Source organism: Trachypithecus francoisi, unplaced genomic scaffold (genome assembly GCF_009764315.1).
Source record: "Trachypithecus francoisi isolate TF-2019V2 unplaced genomic scaffold, Tfra_2.0 Lachesis_group1, whole genome shotgun sequence".
Taxonomy (NCBI): Eukaryota; Metazoa; Chordata; class Mammalia; order Primates; family Cercopithecidae; genus Trachypithecus; species Trachypithecus francoisi.
In genome coordinates this window covers 39,924,833-39,938,077 of record NW_022681454.1, presented here as the reverse complement: position 1 = coordinate 39,938,077, position 13,245 = coordinate 39,924,833, and the positions used below count along the sequence as shown (strand labels likewise).

General features: G+C 45.4%; 1 protein-coding gene across 11 annotated transcripts in view; it reads right to left on the bottom strand.

Annotated features, from left to right (window-relative positions):
• The window catches only part of N4BP2 (NEDD4 binding protein 2), a 98,666-nt gene extending 85,421 nt beyond the window's left edge, over positions 1-13,245 (bottom strand). For 7 of the 11 annotated variants that reach the window (XM_033214034.1, XM_033214035.1, XM_033214033.1 and 4 more), the window contains exon 1: positions 13,065-13,200. The gene's annotated coding sequence lies outside the window, so the exon portion shown is untranslated. Of the gene's footprint in view, positions 1-644; positions 821-12,377; positions 12,507-13,064 lie in introns of those variants that run through there. The other 4 variants (XM_033214042.1, XM_033214036.1, XM_033214038.1 and 1 more) reach the window with 3 other exon arrangements.

Genomic DNA, 13,245 nt, shown 5'->3' with positions numbered 1-13,245 from the left:
ATTTTTGTATTTTTAGTAGAGACGGGTTTTGCCATGTTGGCCAGGCTCGTCTTGAACCCCTGACCTCAAGTGATCTGCCTGCCTCAGTCTCCCAAAGTGCTGAGATTAAAGACATGAGCCACCATGCCCAGCCTGGGAATTTTTAAAAGGATAAAAATTATGGCCGGGCTCGGTGGCTCACGCCTGTAATCCCAGCACTTTGGGAGGCCAAGGCGGGCGGATCACGAAGTCAGGAGATTGAGACCGTCCTGGCTAACACGGAGAAACCCCGTCTCTACTAAAAATACAAAAATTAGCCAGGCGTGGTGGCGGGCGCCTGTAGTCCCAGCTACACGGGAGGCTGAGGCAGGAGAATGGCGTGAACCCTGGAGGCGGAGCTTGCAGTGAGCCGAGATCGCGCCACTGCACTCCAGCCTGGGTGACAGAGCAAGACTCCATCTCAAAAAAAAGGATAAAAGTTATGAAAAGGATCCCAAATAGTTTAAACAAACTTGAGAAAGAAAAACAAAGCTGGAGGCCTCATACTTCCTGATTTCAAAACACCTTACATGACAAAGCTACAGTAATCAATACAGTATGGTAGGGCTTAAAGATAGACATAAGACTAATGGAATAGAATAGAAAGCCTAGAAATAAATACTCACATATGTGATCAAATGATCTTCAACAAGGGTACCAAGGTCACATGATGGGAAAAGGAGTGTCTCTTCCACAAATGATATAGGAAAAACTGGGTATCCACATGCAAAAGAATGAAGCTGGAATCTTACATTACACTGAATACAAAAGGTAATTCGAAATAGACTAAAGACCTAAATCCAAGACCTTAAACTTAAAACTCGTAGAAGAAAACGGGGAGAAATCTTCATGACATTGGATTTGGCAATGATTTCTTGAAGATGACACCAAAGGCATAAGCAACAAAAGCAAAAATTGACAAAATGGACATCAAACTTAAAGAATTCTGTGTCACAAAGGAAACAATCAACAGAATAATAAGGCAACCTATGGGATGAGAGAAAATATTTGCAAACCATATATCTGAAAGTTGGTAATATCAGGAATATATAAAGAACTACGACTCAACAAACAAAATCCAAATAATCCAATTTAAAAATGGGCAAAGGACTTGCCATAGACGTTTCTCCAAAGAAGATATACACATGGCCAACAAGTATATGAAAAGATACTCATCACTAATCAGAAAAATACAAATTAAAACCACAATGAGATAGATATCATCTTACACCTATTGAGATGACCACTATCAACAAATAAATTAAAAAACAGGCCAAGTGCAGTGGCTCACGCCTATAATCCCAGCACTTTAGGAGGTCAAGGCAGGTGGATTATCTGAGGTCAGAGGTTCAAGACCAGCCTGGCCAGACCAGCCTGGCCAACATGGTAAAACTCCATCTCTACTAAAAATACAAGAATTAGCCTATAGTCTCAGCTACTCAGGAGCCTGAGACAGGAGAATCACTTGAACCCAGAAGGCAGAGGTTACAGTGAGCCAAGATCATGCCACTGCACTCCACCCTGGGTGACAGTGAGAATCTGTCTCAAAAAATTAAAAAATTAAAAATTAAAATGTTGGCGAAGACGTAGAGAAACTGGAACCCTTGTGTACTACTGGTAGGAACGTAAAATGGCTCAGCTACTAAGCAAAGGGTATGGCAGTTCCTCAAAAAATTAAGAACAATTATCATATGATCCAGCAATTCCACTTCAGGGTACATATCCAAAATAATTAATAACAGGATCTCCAAGAGATACCTGCACATGCATGTTTATTACAGCGTTATTCACAATAGTCAAGAGGTAGAAGCAACCTAAATGTCTATCAACAGGTGAATGGATAAAAAAAAAAATTTTTTTTTAAATGTGGTACATACATACAATGGAATATTATTCAGCCTTAAAAAAAAAAAAAAAAAAAAGGAGGCCAGGCACAGTGGCTCATGCCTGTAATCCCAGCATTTTGGAAGGCCAAGGTTGGCTGATCACTTGAGCCCAAGAGTTCAAGACCAGCCTGGGCAACATAGCAAAACTTCATCTCTACAAAAATTACCCAGGTGTGGTGGTGCACACCTGTGGTTCCAGCTACTCAGAAGGCTAGGTGGAAGGATGGCTTGAGTCCAGGGAGGTCAAGGCTGCAGTGAGCCATGATCACACCACCACACTCCAACCTGGGTGACAGAGCAAGACCCTGTCTCAAAAAAAAAAAAAAAATAAAGGAAATTAGGTCACATGCTGCAACATGGAAGAATCTTGAGGACATTATGCTAAGTGAAATAAGTCAGTCACCCCAAAAACAGCAGTAACAGTGACAAAAAGCTGCATGTTTCTACTTATATCGGTTATCTACAAGCAGTCAAACTCTAGACACAGAAAGTAGAATCGTGGTTGCCAAGGGCTAGAAAGGAGAAAACGGGTTCATTGGGTAAAGAGTTTCAGTTTGGCAAGATGAAAAAAACTGCACAACAATGTGCATAGTTAACACTACTGTTCTGTACTCTTAAAAGTGGTTAAGATAGTAAATATGTTGTACTTTTCTCCCTAACTAAAAAAACTATGAGTAGCTTAACTATAAAGAAAAAAGTTAGGCCGGGCGCGGTGGCTCAAGCCTGTAATCCCAGCACTTTGGGAGGCCGAGACGGGCGGATCACGAGGTCAGGAGATCGAGACCATCCTGGCTAACACGTCTCTACTAAAAAAATAAAAAAAAACTAGCCGGGCAAGGTGGCCCACGCCTGTAGTCCCAGCTACTCGGGAGGCTGAGGCAGGAGAACGGCGTAAACCCGGGAGGTGGAGCTTACAGTGAGCTGAGATCCGGCCACTGCACTCCAGCCTGGGCGACAGAGCGAGACTCCGTCTCAACAAAAAAAAAAAAAAGAAAAAGAAAAAGAAAAAAATTGAGAGGTGATTTAGCAGAGAAACAGAATGTTCACTCAAGAGAGACAGACTCAAAAACAGACCAGGGCCAGGCACAGTGACTCACACCTGTAATCCCAGCACTTTGGAAGGCCAAGGCAGGTGGATCACTTGAGGTCAGGAGTTCAAGACCAGCCTGGCTAACATGGTGAAACCTCATCTCTAATAAAAAATACAAAAATTACCTGGGTGTGGTGGCACATGCCTGTAGTCCCAAGTACTTGGGAGACTGAGGCAAGAGAATCGCTTGAACCTGGGAGGTAGAGGCTGCAACGAGCCAAGATCATGCCACTGCAGTTCAGCCTGGGCAACAGAGTGAGACACCGTCTCAAAAACAAAAACAAAAATAAAAACAAAGAAAACAGAAAAGAAAATCACAAATAGAACTCCTGAGAAATGAACTAAATTTAATTACAACGACATAATCAGTAATTAACTCTGGGTCCCCTGAAAAAAAAGGTGGGCGGATCACAAGGTCAAGGGATTGAGACCATCCTGGCCAACGTGGTGAAATCCCGTCTCTACTAAAAATACAAAAATTAGCTGGGTGTGGTGGTGTGCACCTGTAGTCCCAGCTACTCAGGAGACTGAGGCAGGAGAATCGCTTGAACCCAGGAGGCAGAGGTTGCAGTGAGCCAAGATCACGCCACTGCACTCCGGCCTGGCGAAAGATCGAGACTCTGTCTCAAAAAAAAAAAAAAAAAATGCTTTACTAGATCTTTATAGGTCCAGAAACTATGTGCAAAATACTCTACTAGGTACTTGTACTCCCCAGTGACTGTGTATGTATCATATTCATGCCCCGAGTCACCCACTTCTTAACTCCCAAACACCGCCAAAAGATCCTCCATCCGCTCCTACCTGTCCTTACAAATTCTAAAAAAATTCAAATCCCTGCATTGGAAGAACTGTCTAGAAATTTTATTTTCTCCGTGCACACAGAATTGATAATGATCAGACTAACCAAACTCCTATTACTTTCTATACAGTTTCAGTTTCTTAAAATGAAAGTAGTTTATATTTGTTGTTTCAACTTTTTTCTGTTGACTCCTTGACCCCATAAAATCCACCCCAAGCAGCATTTACTGTTTTTTTTCTGGCTGGCCCTTCTTGGTCTCTGTCATGGATTTCCTGCCTTCTGCTCACTTTTTTCAGTGCCATTGCTCGCTAAGGTTCTGTTCCTAATATTTTGTTCAATTCACCTCTTCTAGGTCCATTCAAACCCATGGTTTCAATACCTACAGTTGTGACTCCAGTCAATAATTTTCTCCCATACCCCAATACAGTTAACTGCTTGACAGACATATCCACTTGAATATTGCATGGGCACTTCAAACCTGAGAGGTCCAGCTTAAATTTCCTTCAGTGACTCTCTATAGCTTACAAGATCAAGTTCCAACTCTGTGATAAAGCATTCAAAGGCCGGGCGCGGTGGCTCAAGCCTGTAATCCCAGCACTTTGGGAGGCCGAGACGGGCGGATCACAAGGTCAGGAGATCGAGACCATCCTGGCTAATAGGGTGAAACCCCGTCTCTACTAAAGAATACAAAAAACTAGCCGGGCGACTAGGCGGGCGCCTGTAGTCCCAGCTACTTGGGAGGCGGAGGCAGGAGAATGGCGTAAACCTGGGAGGCGGAGCTTGCAGTGAGCTGAGATGGGGCCACCGCACTCCAGCCTGGGCGACAGAGCCAGACTCCGTCTCAAAAAAAAAAAAAAAAAAGCATTCAAGGACTTCTATGACGTGATCCCTTATCTACCTTTGGCCTCCTCTTCTACTTCTCGTCAGGTACTCTTTAATCCACCTGTATCTAGTTATTTGTTTCCCACACAAGGTAGCCCATTTCACAGCTCTGTGCCTTATACATGCTCCGCCTGAAAGTCCCTCTAACCCCAGCTGGGCACAGTGCTCACCCTTATAATCCACTTTGGGAGGCTGAGGCGGGTGGATCAGGAGGTCAGGAGTTCGAGACCAGTCTGGGCAACATGGTAAAGCCCCATCTCTACTAAAAATACAAAAATTAGCCAGTGTGGTGGTGCATACCTGTAATCCCGGCTACTCAGGAGGCTGAGGGAGGAGAATCGCTTGAACCCGGGAGGCAGAGGTTGCAGTGAGCCGAGATCACGCCATTGCACTCCAGCCTGGGCGACATAGCGAGACTCCATCTCTACCCCATCACACCCAACCCATATTTCTTGGTTCAATTTACTTTCCTTTAGGAAAGTTTCCCACTATCTCAAAGTATGATTTAGCCACAGCTCCCAGTGCACCCTAGACATCTGTCTATCTTAGCACCTTTGTATTTACTTGTTGAGACTACTAGTCTGCAAGTATCTTGCAGATAAGTGTTTTATTTAGCAAACAAGAGCATTAAATACTTGTTAATGCCAGGCATGGTGGCTTACGCCTGTAACCCCAGCACTTTGGGAGGCTGAGGCGGGAGGATCACAAGGTCAGGAGTTTGAGACCAGCCTGACCAACATGGCAAAACCCCGTCTCTATTAAAAATACAAAATTTAGCTGGGCATAGTGGTGCGTGCTTGTAGTCCCAGCTACTCGGGAGGCTGAGGCAGAAGAATCGCTTGAACCCAAGAGGCAGAGGTGGCAGTGAGTCAAGATCAACACCACTGCACTACAGCCTGGGCGACAGAGCGAGACTCTGTCTCAAATAAATAAATAAATAAATACTTGTTATAAGCTAGCATAAGCCAAAAGGCCAACTTCTTTAAAATGTTGGACTTAGCATTTTAGTACCTGGAATACACAGGTGCATATTACAGGGCATCTCCTTACCACAAATAAAGTATCAATGAAAATAAATTCATAATCAGAAAGGTGGTTAAGAATTACAGTGGATGAGGCCAGGCACAGTGGTTCACGCGTGGTCCCAGCATCTTGGGAGGCTGAGGCAGGAGGATCACTTGAGCTCAGGAGTTCGAGACCAGCCTAGGCAACATAGTGAGACCCCATCTCTCTAAATAAATAAATAAACTTGGCCAGCATGGTGGCTCACACCTGTAATCCCAGCACTTCGGGAGGCCAATGCGGGAGGATCATCTGAGGTCAGGAGTTCGAGACCAACCTGGCCAACATGGTGAAACCCTGTCTCTACTAAAAAGACAAAAAATTAGCTGGGTGTGGTGATGCACGCCTGTAATCCCCACTACTCGGGAGGCTGAGACAGGAGAATCACTTGAACCCGGGAGGCGGTGATTGTAGTAAGCCGAGATCACGCCATTGCACTCCAGCCTGGACAACGAGAGCAAAACGCCATCTCAAATAAATAAATGAATTAATTAAAATTAAAAATAAATAAATCAATAAAATTATAAAGAATTAAAGTGGATATTCTTTATGTCCACTCAGAACTCCATCCCCTCCTCTATCTACTCAAGGTCTGCTCTGCTTTTTGCTAACAGATTCCTTGCCATGTAAGTGAGCATATCACACAACCTACAATGAACTAAGCATAGTATTTCATCCCCTTAAACGCTAGATTTGGTCAAGGTTCTAGTTGATACCCCTGTGCTGCCAGGAACCAGGTTTCCCATCTGAAGAAACATATTTGCAGTAAAAGGAATGAAGCCAGTATGCACAGAGTATAAGTATGGAAAGGTCCCAACTATGGGAAAGTTCCCACCCTAGCTCTTCATAGCCATCTCTATCCATACAATGTCTATTATATGGTTATATGAACCAATAAAGTTCCCCTACGGGCTACTCCAAGCTGTATTTCTGTCACTTGAACTCCAAAAAGTTCCTAATAAAATAGAGAATCTGAATTGATAAAAATTAGACATCAAAGGATATTTTTCATTCAGGCTATAAAAGAGCCTGGTATGCCTTCTCTGGCTTAGAAAACTTTCATCTATCAAATATAATGTCCCTTTCCTCTCCCTATTAGATAAACCCCAAAATTACTATTTCATTCTCTTGCAATACACTCCATGCAAATCACATCATTTTTTTAAGACAGTCCATTTACCGCTATGTGGTGAGATGACAAACAAGCAAGCAATCACAATAAAAGAACATGGAGTGCTAAGGACACAAAGAGGAGGCCCATGTAACCCCGACTTGAAGTATCCGAAGGTTTTCTCCTATAGCTACCACCTAGGCTGAGACCTGAAAGACAAGCCTGAGTTAACAAAACAAAAGTGAGGGTAAGGAGTAAACTAGGAAAGGTATTCCAGACAGATAGAAACTTCTGTAGTCAAGCATAGATTTAAGAACTCTGATCCCTTCAGGGAGAAATACAAGGAACTTAATAGGGCTAGCACATTGACAGCCAAGTGTCAACAAGGATCCAAATCATGAGATAAGGATCCTGAAAACCAAGTGAAGAAGTTCAGAAGTCACACACACACACGAAGTTCAGAAGTTACCCTGAAGGCCATGAAAAGTCACAAAAAAAGTTTTAAGCAGAGGAGTTACATGCTCAAATGTGTTAGACAGATTACTCTAGCTACAGTGGGAAAAATGAATTGGAAGACAGAAAGCAGGGATGAGCTGTTAGGAAGCTCCTGCAACAACCCAGGTGAGAGATGATACTAACCATGGAGTAGGAGTGCAGCAGTGAGGATAGGGAAAAGGAACAGATTCAAGAGATACTAAAGAGAGGAGGATCACAAGGTCAGGAGATCTAGACTATCCTGGCTAACACGGTGAAATCCCATCTCTACTAAAAATACAGAAAATTAGCCGGGCGTGGTGGTGGGTACCTGTAGTCCCGGCTACTCAGGAGGCTGAGGCAGGAGAATTGCTTGAACCCGGAAGGCGGAGACTGCAGCAAGCCAAGATCGCACCACTGTACTCCAGCCTGGGTGACAGAGCGAGACTCCGTCTCAAACAAAAAAAAAGTAACCAAAAAATAAAGCAGCAAAAACAAATCAAAAAAATAAATAAATAAAGCAGCAAATTAATGAAAATATATTCAAGAAAAAAACGACACTAATGGCCAGGCCTAGTGGTTCATACCTGTAATCCCAGCACTTTGGGAGGCCGAGGTGGGTGGATCACCCAAAGTCAGGAGTTCCAGACCACTCTGGCCAACATGGCGAAACCCCGTCTCTACCAAACATACAAGAATTAGCCAAGCATGGTGGCAGGCGCCTGTAATCCCAGCTACTTGGGAGGCTGAGGCAGGAGAATCACTTGAACGCGGTAGGCGGAGGTTGCAGTGAGCCGAGATCATGCCACTGCACTCCAACCTGGGCAACAAGAGCGAAACTCCATCTCAAAAAAAAAAAATACACCAGGCACAGTGGCTCAAGCCTGTAATCCCAGCACTTTGGGAGGCCAAGGCAGGCAGATCACCTGAGGTTAGGAGTTCGAGACCAGCCTGGCCAACATGGCCAAACCCCATCTCCACTAAAAATACAAAAACTAGCTGGGCATGGTGGCGCACGTCTGTAATCCTAGTAACCTGGGAGACTGAGGCAGAAGAATCACTTGAACCCAGGAGGCGGAGGTTGCCATGGCACTCCAGACTGGACAACAAGAATGAGACTCCATCTCAAAAATAAATAAATAAAATAAAATAAAATAAAATAAAAATACAAAAATTAGCCAAGAGTGGCAGTGGCCACCTGTAATCTCAGCTACTCAGGAGGCTGAGGCAGAAGAATTGCTTGAAACTGGGAGGCAGAGGTTGCAGTTAGCCGAGACTGTGCCACTGCACTCCAGCCTGGGCAACACAGTGAGACTCCGCCTCAAAAATAATAATAATAAAGACACTAATAATCATATATCTGGGGCTTGCATAAAGTTTTAAGAAAAACACCCAGCTGAGCATGGTGGCTCACACGTGTAATTCTATGGCTTTAGGAGGCCGAGGTGGGAGGATCACTTGAGCTCAGAAGTCTGAGACCAGCCTGGGCAATATGGCAACATCCCGTCTCAATTTAAATTTTAAAAAAAGAAGAAGAAAAGAAAAGCAGCCAATACATGATCAAAGGATACGGTCACACAATCCACATTTAGAAAAACAGGCCAGGCATGGTGGCTCAGGCCCATATTCCCAGCAACTTGGGAGGCTGAAGTGAGAAGACCACTTGAGCCCACAAGTTTGAGACCAGCCTAAGCAACACAGCAAGACCCTGTCTCTACAAAAAAATTTTAAAAATGAGCCAGGCATGGCGGTATGGGCCTGTACTCCCAGCTACTCGGGAGGCTATTGCAGGAGAATCCCTTAAGCCTAAGAATTCAAGGCTACAGTGAGCTATAATCATGCCACAGCACTCCAGCCTGGGCAACAGAGGGAGACCCTGTCTCAAAAAAAAAAAAAAAATCTAGCTACTTAGCCACATAAATTTATTAAAGGCTCTTTTAATTTTTAAAGTATGTGTGGCTAGATGCAGTGGCTCACACCTGTAATCCCAGCACTTTGGGAGGGCAAGGCAGGTGGATCACCTGAGGTCACGAGTTCGAGACCAGCCTGACCAACAAGGTGAAACCCCGTCACTACTAAAAATAAAAATATTAGCCGGGCATGGTGGTGTGCACCTGTAATCCCAGCTACTTGGGAGGCTGAGGCAGGAGAATTGCTTGAATCCGGGAGGCGGAGGTTGCAGTGAGCCAAGATCGCACCATCGCACTCCAGCCTGGGCAATAGAACGAGACTCCATCTCAAAAAATAAAATAAAGTATGAGAGCTCAGATAGAACTGATTAACCACAATCTAGATGTACAGTTCTAATAAAATAATTTCTAGAGGGCAATGCTGAGATTCAAGCTCTCAGGTAAGAAAGTAAAATACTCCTCCCAAAGCGCAGGCACAGTGGCTCATGCCTGTAATCTCAGCACCTTGAGAGGTTGAGGCAGGAGGATTGCTTGAGCCCAGGAGTTCGACAGCAGCCTGAGCAACATAGTGAGACCCTGTCTCTTTAAAAAAAGAAAAAAGAAAAAAAAAAGAATAAGGTTTTGGGTTATAAAGATCTAGGTTTGACTGAAACCTCCCTGATACATACATAACACTCCCACACACTAGTCGGGTAACTTTCAGCAACTTTCTTTATATTTCTCAGTCTCTGTCTCCTCCTCTGTAAGAATAGTGCAAATCTCAGAGTTGTAAGAATTAAATACAATCACATATGTAAAGTGCTTAAAACAGCACCTGGTGTGCATGTGTGTATATATGTATGTATGCCACTTCATTACTATGAGGACGAGGGCAATGAGGTTGATAATGATATATGGCTTGATGTATGCTTACTCATTATCAGGCAAGGTAGGTATCAAAAAAGCATTCAATCTAAGGCCAGGCAGGGGTGGCTCACGCCTGTAATACTAGCACTTTGGGAGGCCAAGTAGGCAGATCACTCGAGGCCAGGAGTTACAGACCAGCCTCATCAACATGGCAAAAACCCATCCCTACTAAAAATACGGAAGTTAGCCAGGTGTGGTGCTGAGCACCTGTAATCCCAGCTACTCCGGAGGCTGAGACAAAATAGCCACTGCACTCCAGCCTGGGCGATAGAGGCTCTGTCTCAAAATACATACATATATACATAAAAAATGCTCAATCTCTTCTTAAATTCCTAACATAAACTACTTCTAAAGGCATTTAATAGACAACTGATTCTTCCCAAGATTTACAATAAGATTTTGCATATAAAAAGCTGAAAGGAAAGCGAAGAAGGAAGGTAGCTATTTTTCTGAAATTCACTGACTAATATATGGTTGCTGCTTTGCATATCAAAAGATATGCATAATCATGGCTAATCATGATGAAAAGGGAAGTTTTAAAAGGAAAATAATCAGGGTTTTAAAACAGCTGGGCGGGCGTGGTGGTCACTCCTGTAATCCCAGCACTTTGGAAGGCCGAGGCAGGCGGATTGCTTCAGCTCACGGTTTGAGACCAGCCTGGGCAACATGGCGAAACCTCCTCTACAAAAAATACAAAAATTGGCCGGGCGCGGTGGCTCAAGACTGTAATCCTAGCACTTTGGGAGGCCGAGACGGGTGGATCCCAAGGTCAGGAGATCAAGACCATCCTGGCTAACACGATGAAACCCCGTCTCTACTAAAAAATACAAAAAACTAGCCGGGCGAGGTGGCGGGCGCCTGTAGTCCCAGCTACTCGGGAGGCCGAGGCAGGAGAATGGCGTAAACCTGGGAGGCGGAGCTTGCAGTGAGCTGACATCCGGCCACTACACTCCAGCCTGGGCGACAGAGCGAGACTCCGTCTCAAAAAAAAAATACAAAAATTAGCCGGGCGTAGCGGCTTGGGCCTCTAGTACCAGCTACTCTAGGGCATGAGGTGGGAGGATGGCTTGAGCCCGGGAGGCAGACTTTGCAGTGAGCTGAGATAGTGCCACTGCACTCCAGCCTTGGCGATATGGCCAGAGCTTGTTTCAAAATAATAAATAAAATAAAATAAGATTAAACTATGTAACAGTATTTAGATTCAAATATTTTTTAAAAACATGCAACTACAGTGATATTTAGCCTCTACTATGTACCAACAAGATACTATGCCTACTTTAATATACTTTAATGAAGGAAAAAACATGCCTCTACCATAACTTAAGCCCACTTTTTTTATGAAGTACAGTACTTCTATCTCCCCTCCAAATCAACTAAAGTCAACAGGTATACAAACTGCTTTATTCTTTATTGTTTTACATGTTAGTCTTTTTTCATTAACTAAATTGTAGCCTCCTTGCAAAAGAACAGCCATTTATTTCCTATTCTTCCCACCATGTTCACCACTACAGCCCCTCACTCCAACCCCCCGTCCTAGCACGGCACTTAAATAATAAAGGTCCTGGCAGCGAAACTCTAAACTGTTTATTTCTGACCTTTAGCAATAAACAATGTTAGAAAGGCAGATGGAACCACGTTTATCAAAACACAGAACGCACGATGTTTACATTTCCTAAAGCGCGTAAGAAGTCTTTTAGTTAAAATTAAAGGATAAGAGTTAAAACGAGTTACAAAAGACAGCTGGTGTTTGAAAGAAAAACACTGGAAGTAATACAAACGGAGTGAAAAGGCTGATGTTGGGATTTAAAGAAAACATTTTTTTAACACAGCTGCAAATCAGTCATTGTTTTCTGAGAGGCTAGGTTCATCTCCAGGATTTTCTTCTAGGAGCTCAACCAATCGCCACCTTTACAGAGTTAACCAGTCTCCAGGCAAGCAGCCCTTGCTGATTGGCTCAAAGATGTCGAGTAGAAAAAGCAGCCAATCCTGCCTTCAAGCCAGAACTGTGCCATGGAGACATTACAATCACTGCATGGCGAGAATGTGTACAAACCTGTCCGTACCACAAATATCAGATCCTAGTTACAAAGACTGCCGCCGAAAGGAAGAGCCTTTGAAGCTAACACTGACCTGTCATCTACATTATATTACTCTAGGTCTCTTTCGGAGGGAAAAAAAAAAAACTATTTTAACCAAAAGCGCATGAGGGATAAACTGTGCCCCCGCTAAGATGACTCACTCTGTTGAGGATGAATTTCCAAACAGACGGCTCATAGAGGGTTCCGATGAGAGAGGGGCTCTAGAAGGGTCCCAGTGAGGGTCAAAATTGCAGGTGGGGGCAGGGGAGGCGGGACGAAGGCCAAAGACGCACAAATGCCGGGAAGGGGAAAGTCTCCCCGCAGTCTCCAAAATCCGAACGTGTGAGTGGTTTTGTGTTTGGACTTGAAGTGAGTAAATAAACGGCTCGGCTAGGACTACGTGCTCAGGAAGGTGGCCTGAAGTTCCCAGAAGGCTCCGCCTGGCAAACACCGAAGGCGCCTAGAGGGGCGCAAGGTCAGGTCCCGGCGGGAACAGATCTGGGAAGAAACCTCGGGGGGTCGAGAGGGGTGTGTCTGGGGCCTGGAGGCCCGCCAGGCACTCGGAGGCCAAGGAAGCGGCCGCGGCCCCCGCCTTCGCCCGGCCTCGGGCTGAGCGCCAGGGCCCGCCTCTCGCCGACGCCTCACTTCCCTTCCGTCCGGGCAGCCGGGCCCGCAGGTCGGATCGGAGGCGGCCCGCGCCGGGCCCCACGTTCAGGGCTTGGGAGTTCACTCGCCGCGCCTCCCGCCGCTGCTTCAGGCCCTCCGCTTCGGCTCGGCGCCCCGGGACCCCTAACCTCCAGGGCCCTCACCTCGGACCCGCCTCCCTGCCTCTCACCCGCCGCCTTTACCTGCTCCTGGAACGGGCAGAGGGCGTCGAAGCCGGGGCCGCGTCGTCTAGCGCACAACGCGGCGCCGCAGGTCCACCACCCTTTCCCGCCGGCGCCACTGCGCTCTCCCGCGCCGCTCAGGGCTAGCGAGCAGCTGCGGCCGCGGGGGAGACGCGGCGAGCGCGCCTGGCGGGGAGACACT